This window comes from Chenopodium quinoa, unplaced genomic scaffold, assembly GCF_001683475.1.
Source record: "Chenopodium quinoa cultivar QQ74 unplaced genomic scaffold, ASM168347v1, whole genome shotgun sequence".
NCBI lineage: Eukaryota > Viridiplantae > Streptophyta > Magnoliopsida > Caryophyllales > Amaranthaceae > Chenopodium > Chenopodium quinoa.
This window is the reverse complement of record NW_018744143.1, coordinates 452,187-466,699: the sequence shown is the minus strand read 5'-3', so window position 1 is coordinate 466,699 and position 14,513 is coordinate 452,187. Positions and strand designations below refer to the sequence as shown.

At 35.8% G+C, this 14,513-nt stretch overlaps 1 pseudogene; it reads left to right on the top strand.

Annotated features, from left to right (window-relative positions):
* Positions 1 to 248: 248 nt before the first annotated feature.
* The window catches only part of LOC110693287, a 31,990-nt pseudogene continuing 17,725 nt past the window's right edge, over positions 249 to 14,513 (top strand).

Below are 14,513 nucleotides of genomic sequence, written 5' to 3'. Positions count from 1 at the left end.
AGATTCTCTCATTTAATAAATAGTGCAAAGCTTCCAAATGGGATGAACAAAATTAATGGAGGGGTTATAATTTAAATTCAAATTGTGGTTAAAGATTTGCAAAAAATTGCATCGATTTACAGTAATTTTGTTATGATGAAATTGGTGTTTCATCTCAGGCTTCACCGAAGATTGCAACAGTCTTTTGAGAGAAATGGTACTTAGCTTTTATTTTTGTGATTTATGGATCAATATGAATTTTGATCAATATGAAAATTGAAGTTGGTAATTTATTGCTTGTTGTTAATGGTGAGAGATTTGAGATACCCACTAGTGTTCAACTATTCATCCATTTTACTACTTTGATTGAGGTTTTGCGAACTCGAACTCGTTTTAAAAGTGTCAAGCTTGGGTGTGGAGGAGGTTAGTTAATTTTTACTTCTCTTCAATTTCCTTTAAATTTTATATATATCAAAACACGGCCGATTTACACAGGCGGTTATTATTCATGTGTGTGAAATGGATCAATATCAGAAATTAATAATGGGTGTGAGTTATTATTTCATACTCCCTCCGTCCCCAAAAGAATGACCCTAATGACTTAAATTTATTCCCAAAATGATCATCCCATTTACATTAAAATACTCTGTAATTTGCAACAATATCTGTGCAAAGTTAGTTTCCCCATATAAATTTTGTTTTTTCTTATATTTTTATTACTTTCTCTTTCTACTTTTTGCAAATCTAATGTGAATTTCACTTTTCAATGTACTTTTATTACTATCGTTTTCATTTTCTTAATACCCGTGAATTTTGCACATAAGGGTCATTCTTTTGGGGACGGAGGGAGTATAATTTATGTTACTAATTTACTATGGTAGGAGCTATTTGCATGGAATTTGGGACTTTGTAAATTATGATACTCGATTTATATTGTGGTTTGTAGGAATAAATTATGGGTCGATTTGTAAATAGACAAGGATTATTTGTGAGTGAGTAAGTCAATAGGTGTGTGTTGTTAGGAGTATATATTTTTTTTCCCGAATTTTTAGGTGTTATTTTTAGTTGCTTGCAGCATTTATGTTGAAGTACAGATGAAGTATGAAAAGAAAAATAAATAAATTGAAGTCTAAAAATCAAAATGAAAATGAGTTAAAGTTTATTCTTCTGTCACAATTTTAATTTACTGAGTATGAGAATTGAAATCTAGATATTCTGCTTTAGCTAATTGAAAAAATTTTGTATCATTTTCATCATATATGACTTTAGTAGGTGTTTTACAAGAACATATATTTGATAGAAAAGACATATTTGCTTCATCCCACTAGAATTGCCCCATTTGACCATTATTCGGGTCAATCGGGGCAATTCTAGTGGGACGGAGGGTGTTTAAATGATTTCCATGTGTAGAAGGAATGGATTGTTGGAAATCAATTTGAATTCTGTCAAATGGATTTCTAATCAGGTTATACATCGTCAAAAATGGTGCTTATTATTGCAGGCCTCGAATTTCCTCATGTAATTGTTTTGAATCTTTGCGACATGATTCTTTTTTTTTTGTTAAAGTTTGTTTGTGACATGATTATTCAATGTCAATTACTTTCAGGTGGCTGAGGGGCTTGTATTATACTGCTATCCATATATGATCCCGTACACGATAAGGTGGAAGATTATACGATTAATTCATGCCTTACACTTCTTTGCAGTATACATGGTTGTTCCACTACCACAACTGAGGCCTTGGAAGTCAAAATGAAGGTTTTCATTCTATACACCAAAGATTTGCTAGATTCCATGCCTCTCAGTGTGGCTATAGTACGCCTGGAATGTGCGTTTCTCTTTTCTCGGCTCTTTTCAATGCTGAAAAGAGTGATAGGGAAGAATCCTCACCCGGGTTTCAAATCTTAAGGTTGTTGAGGCAGAAAAAGCAATTGTCAGAAACCTCTGTAGGTGTACTGGTTACCGGCCTATTGCTGATGCTTGCAAAAGCTTTGCAGGAGATATGGACATTGAGGATCTAGGATTCAACACTTATTGGCAAAAGGAGAATGAAATAAAGTTTAAAATGTTATTGGATTCCGGAAATTGTTCTTGGTATATGAAGGTTCAATGGGCACTCAAGAGGGGGGGGGTGAATTGAGTGTTAAGTAATCGTTGGCTAATTTTGCTTCTTTTCGGATTATGTGTGAGGAACCAGTTGTGCTGGTTCCCGTACGCAGCGGAATATAAATAAGCAATAAAGAAGACAACAAATTTAACGAAATAAAATAAAGCAATAAAGAACACAACAAATTTAACGAGGTTCAGCCAACTCAGGCCTACGTCCTCCTATCCTAAGTTCTTTATTAATCTACTCCGAAAAACAAAGACAAAGAACACTCTGCTGTTCCCTACTCCGGGAACCAGCAAACCCCACACTCTACTCCGAGTGTGCTCTCGACTTACACTCGTAAGCCCAATGTGTTTGAACTCACAAACACTCACCCAGCCTTTAACCCCTTTGTTAAAGACTCAATACAAGAATCAAGAACTCCCCTTTGATCTCACTTCTACGAAGCTAATTAAGAGAAAAAGTTTAAGTACTAGAATGCTCTTGTATATGACTTGATGAATGGGATTAGTGCTTAAGTATATGCTCTCAAATAATTGCTCTTTTAATTTCTGGAGAGGCACACGAAATATGTGAAATAAGATGAGTTTATATAAGCTTAGATTCCTAAAACCTAGTTTCCTTAAATCACACAATCTTAGAGAATAAGATATAATGTAATTTTAGGAAAGTTTTTATCTTATTTGATTTAATCACAAAGATAGAATCAATTAAGATAAATACTCCTAGTTTTTAGGTAACCAAGAATATTTCATCTTATTTCCAGCTGCACAAAATATTTTCAAAATAATCTTTTCGAAAAAATCTTTTTGTAAAATCTTTTTCCAAAACGGCAGCTCGAATACAGTGAACCTGGTTCCCCGACCTGGTTCCCTGAATTGAAACATGTTATGAAACCTGTTCCAACTTTGTACCAGATTTCATATCATACTTCAATATACTTTTAAGCACTTATATAACCCAAACATGCAAGCATACTACGGAGCATATTACATGAAAACCTAGATAACATATTAAAGCATAAATCGTCTTTTCTTCATGTAATCTTCAAGACTTGAATCTTCCTTGAATACTTCTATTATGAGCAAACAATCTTTCTTCGAAATATCTTCGAAAGACTTCTATGCTCCAAGTCTTGGAATCAACTCAACTACTGCACATGTAACATGGTTAATGCACAATAAAGAGTATGTGACTGCTTTTCCGCATAGCAGTCAAGGAAACGGTTCATACTGGTTCCCCACCAGTACATAGCACATTTATCATCTAACTGTTTCCTGTATATAGATAAGTTAGTTCAATAGATAACTCATATAATCAATAACTTATCTAGGGAAACAGTGTTCTATTATAGCTGGTTCCAACCAACTGTTTTCAACACTTATTAAAACCTGTTTCCCATAGTTGTTTGTCATCATTCAAAACCATCATTCAAAACCTAAGGGACTCAACAAATTCCCCCTTTTTGATGATGACAAACTTTTGAAGTTCCTGAACCTGTGGACATGCTCAAAAGGAAATCCGTCAAAAACTTCAAGGACTCAAGACTCTTTGGAACAAGTCAGTTAGGCCAACTGGTTCCCTAAACAGAAAATAGAAAATACGAAATAAAAAGACTCAAACTGAGACTCAATCTAAACTAGCTAAACCTTAGGCTTCAACTTCAGACTACTTCCCCCTTTTGGCATCATTAAAAAGTATCCACAAGTAAAAGCAATGTGCACAAGTTAATGTGCTTATCCATACAATGGCATCAACCACCATTCAAGCATTATGCTGCAAAAAGAGATTAGTCAAACAGTTCATACCATAGCAGAGTTAGTAGTTCATACAAGCCAACAAAGTTCAACCAAAGAAGCCCAAATCCATCCAAAAAGAAAGTTCATGGAATGGAGAGAAGTAGACAGACCAACAAAATCAGTTATTTTAGAATAAACATGAGGGTGAGGAAACAAGAACAGAAACAGCATCACTCCTCATCATCATTCTCGTTCCCTTCCTCCTCCTCAAACTTTGCAACATCTTCTGTATTATCATCTGATTCCTCTTCATCTTTGTCACCATGCTCTGCCAAAATCATTATATTACTAAGCATATTCTTGTGATTCCCCAATCTGTTTCAAAACCACTTCCTGACCTGCTGGTTCCTCTTTTTTTTTTTTTTTTTTTTTTTTTTTTTTTTTTTTTATAAATCATGAGAGATATGTACTGATTCAGAATGTTCTCCTTGTTGCATAACGAGTGCAAAACTGTTCTCCTTGTTGCATAACGAGTGCAAAACTAGCATCACATCAATCAAGCAAAGAGGTTCTTGCTGGTACCCTTTTTCTCTTGGTTCCTGGAACAGCGTCAATGGACTGTTCCTCCTGCACCTTCTCAGTGAACTTCTTTAATTGAGTTACTCTACTTCGTACCATGGTCTTAGCAGTGGGTGTCTCCTCATAATAACCAACAACCTCTATTTCATCCTTTTCACTCTGACTTTTCTGAATTTCCTCCAACTTCGGGCTTAAGGACATTTATGCTTCCTTCTGATGTTCCCCCTGAGACTGAGCTGGTTCCTTGAGTGAACAGTAACCAAATGAACAATGATGAATTTAAAGCATACGAGAGAGAGAAAGAGAATTTCGAGTGATGATGATTGATGATCTGCACAAAGGGTTAGTGTATATTTTTAACAATGAAGCACAAAGAGAGAAGAAGGAAAGAAAAGAGTTAGTTGAGCCAATAAAAAGCAACTGTAAAGGATATTTTTAAATTGAAATCAAAAATTTGGTAATTATCTTTTACCATAATTATCTCAACCAACTATAAATAAGGCATATGATATGTTTGCCTTTTATATGGGATTAAATAACTGAAATAAGATAAATTCCTTCCAAAAGGAAATATCTTATAGTAATCTTCCGAAAATAAAAGATATTATCGGATGACATATCAGAGCTGGTCTGCTGTTTCCCTTTGCTGGTACCTGTATAGAACCATGTCACGCTGTTTCTGGCAATTCAGCCTGATTTCACCTGTTTCTTACAACAATGATTCTCAATCCTTTTGAGATTTTGAACCATCTACACACCACTTGAAAGATATCAACATAAGTATGTACACACACTATACAAGAGAATACCATTCTAACCAATCATTGAAGGAAGTAATTGAAGCCAATACCTAAAGTCTAACTAGACCTAAAAGTACTCTTAACCTACAAAAAGACTCTCTACACAAAGGCTTTGTGAAGATATCAGCAATTTGATCTTCACTTTTACAAAACAACATCTCCACCAATCCTTTTTCCACATTGTCTCTTAAAAAATGGTGTCTTATTTCAATGTGTTTTGTCTTGGAGTGTTGCACAGGATTCTTTGAAATATTGATTGCACTAGTGTTATCACAGAAAATAGGAACACTTTTATAAATAACACCAAAATCTTTCAGCTGGTTCCTTATCCACAGTAGCTGGAAACAGCATGAAGCTGCAGCTATATATTCTGACTCTGCTGTGGATAGGGCCACTGAATTTTGCTTTTTAGAACCCCATGAAATTAGACAAGAGCCAAGAAAGTGTGCCATACCTGATGTGCTCTTTCTATCAACCAGCATAATCTGCATCTGTGTATCCAATAAGATCAATGGTACTGCCTTTGGGGTACCACAATCCCAGATTTGCTGTTCCTACAAGATACCTAAGTATCCTTCTAACAGCCTTCAAGTGAGATTCCTTTGGATTGCTTTGAAACCTAGCACACAAACCAACAGAAAACACAATGTCAGGTCTACTAGCTGTTAGGTAAAGTAGAGAACCAATCATTCCTCTATAAAGCGTAGCTTCAACATTTTTTCCCTTAAGATCAGCATCTAATTTTGTAGATGGGGGAACAGGTGTATCATAAGCTTTGCTGTTCTCCATGCCGAATTTTTTCAGCAGCTCTTTTAAGTACTTTTGTTGATGGATCATTATTCCATCATCCATTTGCTTAATCTGCAGCCCTAGGAAGAATCCTAGTTCTCCCATCATGCTCATTTCAAATTCACTCTGCATAAGATTAGCAAATTCATCACATAAAACCTGATTAGTAGCACCAAATAAAATATCATCAACATAAATTTGTACTACAATCAAGTGTTTCCCCCTGGTTCTTATGAACAAGGTCTTGTCTACTGTTCCCCTCTTGTAATCATTTGCCATCAAGAAATTGGACAATCTTTCATACCAAGCCCTCGGAGCTTGTTTCAACCCATATAATGCTTTGTCCAACTTGTACACATGTTGGGGGAACAGTGCATCTTCAAAACCAGGTGGCTGCTCCACATATACTTCTTCCTTTAAATATCCATTGAGGAAGGCAGTCTTTACATCCATCTGAAACAGCTTAAAATTCATGTGAGCAGCATAAGCAATTAAAATCCTAATAGCCTCTAGCCTAGCTACTGGTGCAAACGTCTCATCATAGTCAATTCCTTCTTGTTGATTGTACCCTTGCACCACTAGCCTTGCTTTGTTTCTGACTATAGTACCAAGGTCATCTAACTTGTTTCTAAAGACCCATCTAGTGCCAATGACTGATCTTTCCTTGGGACGGGGAACCAGGTGCCAAACCTGGTTCCTCTGAAACTGATTTAACTCATCTTGCATAGCTAGTACCCAATCAGGATCAGTCAATGCCATTTTATAGTCAGTAGGCTCTACATTAGACAGGAAAGAATAGAAAGCACAAAAGTTTTGAAAAACATTTGTTCTCGTTTGAATCCCCTTATTTATATCACTAATTATTTGATCAGTGGGATGAGAAGATTGATATCTATAACTTTTAAAATTAAGACTGTTTCGTGCTTTCTCATTAAGTTGGGAACCAGCATGTTCATGGATCTCTCCTTCTTCTGAGGAGCCAGGAGGATTCACATTCATGCTGTTTCCTCTATCATTACTTACCTCAGGTTCAGGGGTGGTACCTTCTTCTGTTCCCCTGAACTCATTACCTGTCTATTATTTGAGGAACCATCAGGACTTGGTTCCCCTTCAGAGTTCTCATTATCTTCATTTTCTTCTCTAGGCACTTCATCATTATCATCTGGTGGAGTATTTGGTAGGCCTAGATCTGCTTGCACTTCATCCGTGGGACCAGTATACTGGTTCCCCGTGAAATCCATCAATCCAATCACCTCATCAGGTTGTACCTGCGCAATCTCAGAAGACATGTTAAATTCATCAAAAATGACATGGACACTCTCCTCAACACGAAGAGTCCTTTTATTAAAGACTCTATATGCTTTGCTGTGAGAAGAGTATCCAAGGAAGATTCCCTCATCACTTCTAGGATCAAATTTATCAAGCTGGTCCTTCCCATTATTATGCACATAGCATTTACATCCAAAGACACAAAAGTATGTGATGTTGGGCTTTCGACCTTTAAGAAGTTCATAGGGAGTCTTATTTAACTTTGGTCTAATGAGACCTCTATTCAATATATAGCAAGCAGTGTCAACAGCTTCTCCCCAAAAACTCTTTGGGAGACCACTCTCAATGAGCATCGTCCTCGCCATCTCCTCAAGAGTTCTATTCTTCCTTTCTACAACACCATTTTGTTGAGGTGTTCTAGGGGCTGAGAAGTTGTGATTAACTCCATGTTCCCTACAATAATCAATAAAGTTAGCATTTTCAAATTCAGTACCATGGTCTGATCTTACCGAGACCAGCTTGTGGGTGAGCTGGTTCTCCACTTGTTTCACCAATGTTACCCATTCTTCAAACGTTTCATCCTTTGTGTGTAACATCATTACCCAAGTGTACCTGGAATAATCATCAACCATAACACAGACATATCTATGACCTCTTCGACTTTGTACTCTCATGGGACCACACAAATCAATGTGTACAAGTTCGAAGGGTCTGCTGGTACTCAAAACAGTTTTAGACTTAAAAGAATTTTTGACCTGTTTCCCCCTTACACAATCAGAACAAACTTTATCAGCTTCATACTTAATGTTAGGAAGGCCTACAACTAAGTCACGTGTTTTAAGTTTGTTTAGAAGTGTTAGGCTAGCATGTCCAAACCTCTTATGCCAAATCCATTGATTATTGTCAGAAACAGCTCTCAAACAGATGGACTTGTCTTGAGGGATTTTATCTAAGAAGGTAATGTAAACATCATGCTTCCTGGTTCCCTCACATACAAGTTCTCCTGTTTGTGAGTTAACTATGTGACATAGGTTGGCTTGAAACTCAACTATATTACCTTTGTCACATAATTGAGAAATACTCAAGAGATTATGTTGCAAGCCTTCAACATAATAAACATCATCTATTGCGTTAGAAAGTGTCTTACCAACCTTACCTAAACCAGTGATGGTTCCCTTGCTGTTATCCCCAAAGGTGACACTTCCTCCATCAAAGGCCACTAGTGAAAGGAATTGATCTTTATCCCCGGACATGTGTCTTGAGCAACCACTGTCCAAATACCAATAGGTATCTCCCTTCACTCTAGCCTGCAAGAGCAAATCAAACATTAGTTTTAGGAACCCAAACATACTTGGGTCCCTTTTCAACAACATTAACATCTTGTTGATCCTTTCTTCTCCACACATATTTTACACCCTTGCTGTTCTTATTAGCACTAATTTTCTTAGCTGGACATTCATATATCTTATGTCCATTTTTACCACAATGAAAACACACATGCATCTCTTTAGTCATGACATACTTGCCTCGTTGATATTCTTTGATCCAGGTGGTTTCTCTGGGAGACCAGTTAGTCCTGGTTCTCTGTCTAGTATAACCAAGACCAACTTTTCCTCTGTTTCCTTTTGAAGAAGTCAGGTAATTTAAGGATTCTTGAGCATTCAATAATTTGTCCACATGTCTATGACTATCATTAAGTTCTTTTTCTCTGGTTTCAAGTGTTTTAGTTAACAATTCGTTTTTCTCTTTAAGAAAATCAAAGTTACTTTTTAAAGCTTCGAATTGTAGATTAAGCTTTGAAACCATAGAGTCAATAGACATGTCAACAACCACTGGTTGCTTGTCCTTTTTCAGTTGATTGATTTCCGCATGCAAATCACAAATATTACTTTCATACTTATCAATCGTATTACTGACATCTACACTGGTACCTGTAGGGGAAACAGTGAACTGTGCAGCTTTAAGTGAAGCAATTTCCTTGTGAGAGTTTTCCAGGTTGTAAGCCAATGTTTCAAAGGCCTTCAACAAGGAAGTTCTAGTACACGAATTTGCTTTACTTATAGCTACTGAAAAATCAAGAGTATCACTAGTGGTTGATAAGTCTCTAGGGAACCAGGAGGTCAGATCCTCTTCACCATCAATTGGTTCAAACGATCTTTCCTTTTCTAGTTCCACTTTACACTTGTCCAATTCAACCTCTAGTTCTGCTACTTGATTTTTTAGTTCATAACAGACTCCTTCTAGATGATCACAACTAGCAATAGCAATATTACATTCACCACGTTTTTCTTTTAATTCTCTTTTGCAAGTTATGTATGTTTCACTTAGTTTATAGCATTCATCTAGTAAGGAATCAATACAAGCAAGCATATTTTCTCTATCATATTCATGCATATCTTCTCTAATTTGCTCTAAGCTTACCTTGCGTTCATGTAGCACATCCTTCTTTGCCATAAAGCATTTGTTGAATGTACTGGTTCCCCCTCTGGTTCCTGGACCAGTGCTGTTTTCCTTGATGTTTGTAAAGGCAGTTAGGCAAACATCTGAGTTGGGTGATCCTTCTTCTTCATCTGACCCTGAGTCAGAGTCTCCCCACATGGAAGCTATCATGGCATTCTTGTATGCTTGTTTATCTCCGGATTTAGACTGTTTGTCATTCCACTTAGGACAATCTCGAGTAAGATGTCCTTTTTCTCCACACTTGAAACATCCTGTAGAAGAAGAATTAGAGTTAGATTTTTTATAGTTTTTAAAATGCTTACCTTTGAAATTCTTTCTTTGATCTCGAAGAGATCTCTCAAATCTTTTTGCAATCATGCTAATTTCATCTTCATCATCTTCTACTGTTCCCTTAAGCGCCATGCCTCTTGCTGGTTCCTTCTCAGACTTAGAGTCAATCAGCATCTCATGAGTCATAAGGGAACCAATCAGCTGTTCCAGAGACAAGGTAGACAGATCCTTTGCTTCGTATACTGCTGTTACCTTGGCTGTCCATGCATCTGTTAAACTACGCAATAATTTTCTCACAAGATCCTCGTCAGATAAATTTTTACCAAGAGATCTAAGATCATTTACAATAGTCATAAACCTACGAAAGCAGTCATTGATTTTTTCATTTTTATTCATGGCAAACAATTCATATTTAGACATGATTAAATCAATTTTAGACCGTTTTACCTCGCTGGTTCCCTCAAACGCAAGTTCAAGGGTGTCCCATATCTCCTTAGCACTACTACAGCCAGAGATACGATTTGTTTCGGTCTCACCTATTGCTTGTTGTAGTATTGACATTGCCTTAGCATTCTTCTCCAGCAACTTGTAATCAGCAGTGACCAATTCGCTATCTTTCTTGGGAACCTGGTTCCCCTCAGCATCTGTCTTGAGAATGATATTAGGACCATTTTTAACTACGAGCCAGCATTCATAATCAATACCCATGATAACATTCTGGATCCTGTTCTTCCACCAAGCATAATTATTTCCATTAAACTTGGGTGACTTGTTGTCATAACCGATTGCACTTAATTCTTGAGTACTCATTCTTAACTTCTCTAGATGTTACTCTTTCGAGAAGCTTAGGCTCTGATACCAATTGAAGGTTCAATGGGCACTCAAGAGGGGGGGGGGTGAATTGAGTGTTAAGTAATCGTTGGCTAATTTTGCTTCTTTTCGGATTATGTGTGAGGAACCAGTTGTGCTGGTTCCCGTACGCAGCGGAATATAAATAAGCAATAAAGAAGACAACAAATTTAACGAAATAAAATAAAGCAATAAAGAACACAACAAATTTAACGAGGTTCAGCCAACTCAGGCCTACGTCCTCCTATCCTAAGTTCTTTATTAATCTACTCCGAAAAACAAAGACAAAGAACACTCTGCTGTTCCCTACTCCGGGAACCAGCAAACCCCACACTCTACTCCGAGTGTGCTCTCGACTTACACTCGTAAGCCCAATGTGTTTGAACTCACAAACACTCACCCAGCCTTTAACCCCTTTGTTAAAGACTCAATACAAGAATCAAGAACTCCCCTTTGATCTCACTTCTACGAAGCTAATTAAGAGAAAAAGTTTAAGTACTAGAATGCTCTTGTATATGACTTGATGAATGGGATTAGTGCTTAAGTATATGCTCTCAAATAATTGCTCTTTTAATTTCTGGAGAGGCACACGAAATATGTGAAATAAGATGAGTTTATATAAGCTTAGATTCCTAAAACCTAGTTTCCTTAAATCACACAATCTTAGAGAATAAGATATAATGTAATTTTAGGAAAGTTTTTATCTTATTTGATTTAATCACAAAGATAGAATCAATTAAGATAAATACTCCTAGTTTTTAGGTAACCAAGAATATTTCATCTTATTTCCAGCTGCACAAAATATTTTCAAAATAATCTTTTCGAAAAAATCTTTTTGTAAAATCTTTTTCCAAAACGGCAGCTCGAATACAGTGAACCTGGTTCCCCGACCTGGTTCCCTGAATTGAAACATGTTATGAAACCTGTTCCAACTTTGTACCAGATTTCATATCATACTTCAATATACTTTTAAGCACTTATATAACCCAAACATGCAAGCATACTACGGAGCATATTACATGAAAACCTAGATAACATATTAAAGCATAAATCGTCTTTTCTTCATGTAATCTTCAAGACTTGAATCTTCCTTGAATACTTCTATTATGAGCAAACAATCTTTCTTCGAAATATCTTCGAAAGACTTCTATGCTCCAAGTCTTGGAATCAACTCAACTACTGCACATGTAACATGGTTAATGCACAATAAAGAGTATGTGACTGCTTTTCCGCATAGCAGTCAAGGAAACGGTTCATACTGGTTCCCCACCAGTACATAGCACATTTATCATCTAACTGTTTCCTGTATATAGATAAGTTAGTTCAATAGATAACTCATATAATCAATAACTTATCTAGGGAAACAGTGTTCTATTATAGCTGGTTCCAACCAACTGTTTTCAACACTTATTAAAACCTGTTTCCCATAGCTGTTTGTCATCATTCAAAACCATCATTCAAAACCTAAGGGACTCAACAGTATACCCCCTTTAGCATTGAGGAAGTCCAAAATAAGTTGAAATTAAGTGAGGCCAACTACAAGAATCGCAAACGTTGTTGAGTATGTAATTTATACATGAGAACCAATGAAGAGTGATGAGAGAGAAAGTTAGTGAGAGAGAGTCCACAACCCTCGCCAAAAAGCCACCCGATCCACCACCCCCAGCTCCACCACCTCTGTTAAACAACCACTCTTCTACTACCAACTCGTCCAAAAACACACCCAATCCAAATTAGTCCTTCAAAGAAGCCTTACAAATCACCCACTCGCCAAATAGAAATCCCCCCTTTAAACCTTCCTTGCTACTACACCCCCGCCTCCTTTTGACGAAGTCAATGATGTCTTCGTTGCCATTTCTCCTGAGGAATATTCTACCTTATGCTCACCATGGACAAATGTTATCATCTCGAAGGCATCTGGTAAATCCTTCTCCACGGGTTACTTTGTTCAAGGCCTTCAAAGAGTGTGGAAACCTATGGGCAAGGTTTACTCTTTTCCAATTGGAAAGGGGTTCTTCATCTTAAAATTCGAAAACAAAGCGGATGCAGATTGAATTCTAAATGGCGGGCCATGGTTCATGAATGGGGCTTTCCTTGCGATGTAGCAATGGAAGGCGGGATTTAAACCATCAGAAGAGAAGTGCTCTGTAATACCCCGTATTTTTGAAACGTATTTTCTAATTAATTAATTGATTAATATTCTAAAAAGGGTATTTTAGTAATTTATTTTACTATTGAATTTTGGAGCTAAAATGATATTTGAATTTTGGCGCCAAAAACATTTTAAAACTCAATTATTATTTTGGATTTTGGATAAGATTTATTATCCATTTATTTTATTTTAAAAACCGGATTATTTATATATATTTTGGATATTTAATTAAGCAAAATTATATTTTATTATTTAATTATGAAGGCCGAAAATTCCGAATTAATTAGCTATGATTTTCGGATTTTCTAAAGTGTAGTAAATCTGATTTTCTTAGTTAAATTATTTAGTGAATAATTGGTATTTTTCTAATTTAATATTTTCTACAAAATATATTATTTACACAATCATTTCCATTCCTTAAAAACTAGCAAAATAATTGCCTAAATATTTAAAGGGAGGTCCGAAAATATGAGCTTAGGAAAGCTCAAATTTTCGGCCACTATATTGTATTTTGAGCAAAATTATTTTTGTATTTTAATTATCTTCCTCAATTCTATTATTTTCCTCAATTCTTATTTTCCATCTCCTAAATATTTGATCATCTTATTTCCCTACCTTAAATCATTCTTGATTATTCCCCAAGCAAAGCCATTTACCATTTAATATTTCATGACTACATTCTTACCTTATTTCTTCATTACTTAATCACCATAACCTTGACTTTCCATAATTCTCTAGCTCTCTTCTCCAAGTAATTTTCTTAAACTAATTTACCATAATATTCCTACATTCTCCTACCATAATTCTTGCATGAGCTAGCCTATAAATACCCCCTCATACCTCTCATATTATTCACACCAAAAAACCCAATTCTCTTCTTCTCTCTTATTCTTCTTTTCCCTCAACCTTTTCCTACTTTTCTTCTCCTCTTTTCTAAATGAAAATCAGCCCGTATTTCTTTGGAGGCAATTTTCGGGCACTTCTGGTCAGTGTTGGGATTTTTCCATTTCACAAAAAATTGTTCCTCTCGGAAAATACTTGAGGTTAGGCTCAAGAATCACCCATTTCAAAGTTATATAAAAGGAGTTATGGCCTTTGCAAGTTTTGTCTATTCTTTCCAACGCAAATTCAATTCTATTTAATCCTATTCCTTTATTTTCTTCATGGTTAGTTTTCTAAAATATAAATACCTATTTCAAAACTATAATTTTATATTAAAGTATTATTTTTAAAAGAGTTATAGTCCATGCATACTAGATTTGGGTTTATGTCTAAAGATGTTGTAATAACCTTATGGTTATGTTAATTGCAAGGTGTATTCGTGATTGAACTTTGAAAGTGCGAAGTGTTGATTAATATTTGGAATCAAGGTATGTTTAGGTGACTAGATACCTTTGAAATTGATTGGATTGAATAAGCATGTTTTACATGATTTTTATGATGATTAAATTAAATTGAATTAAATTATGATTTATGCAATAAAGTATGTTTTAAAAATTGGTTTTAAATTAGAGGAT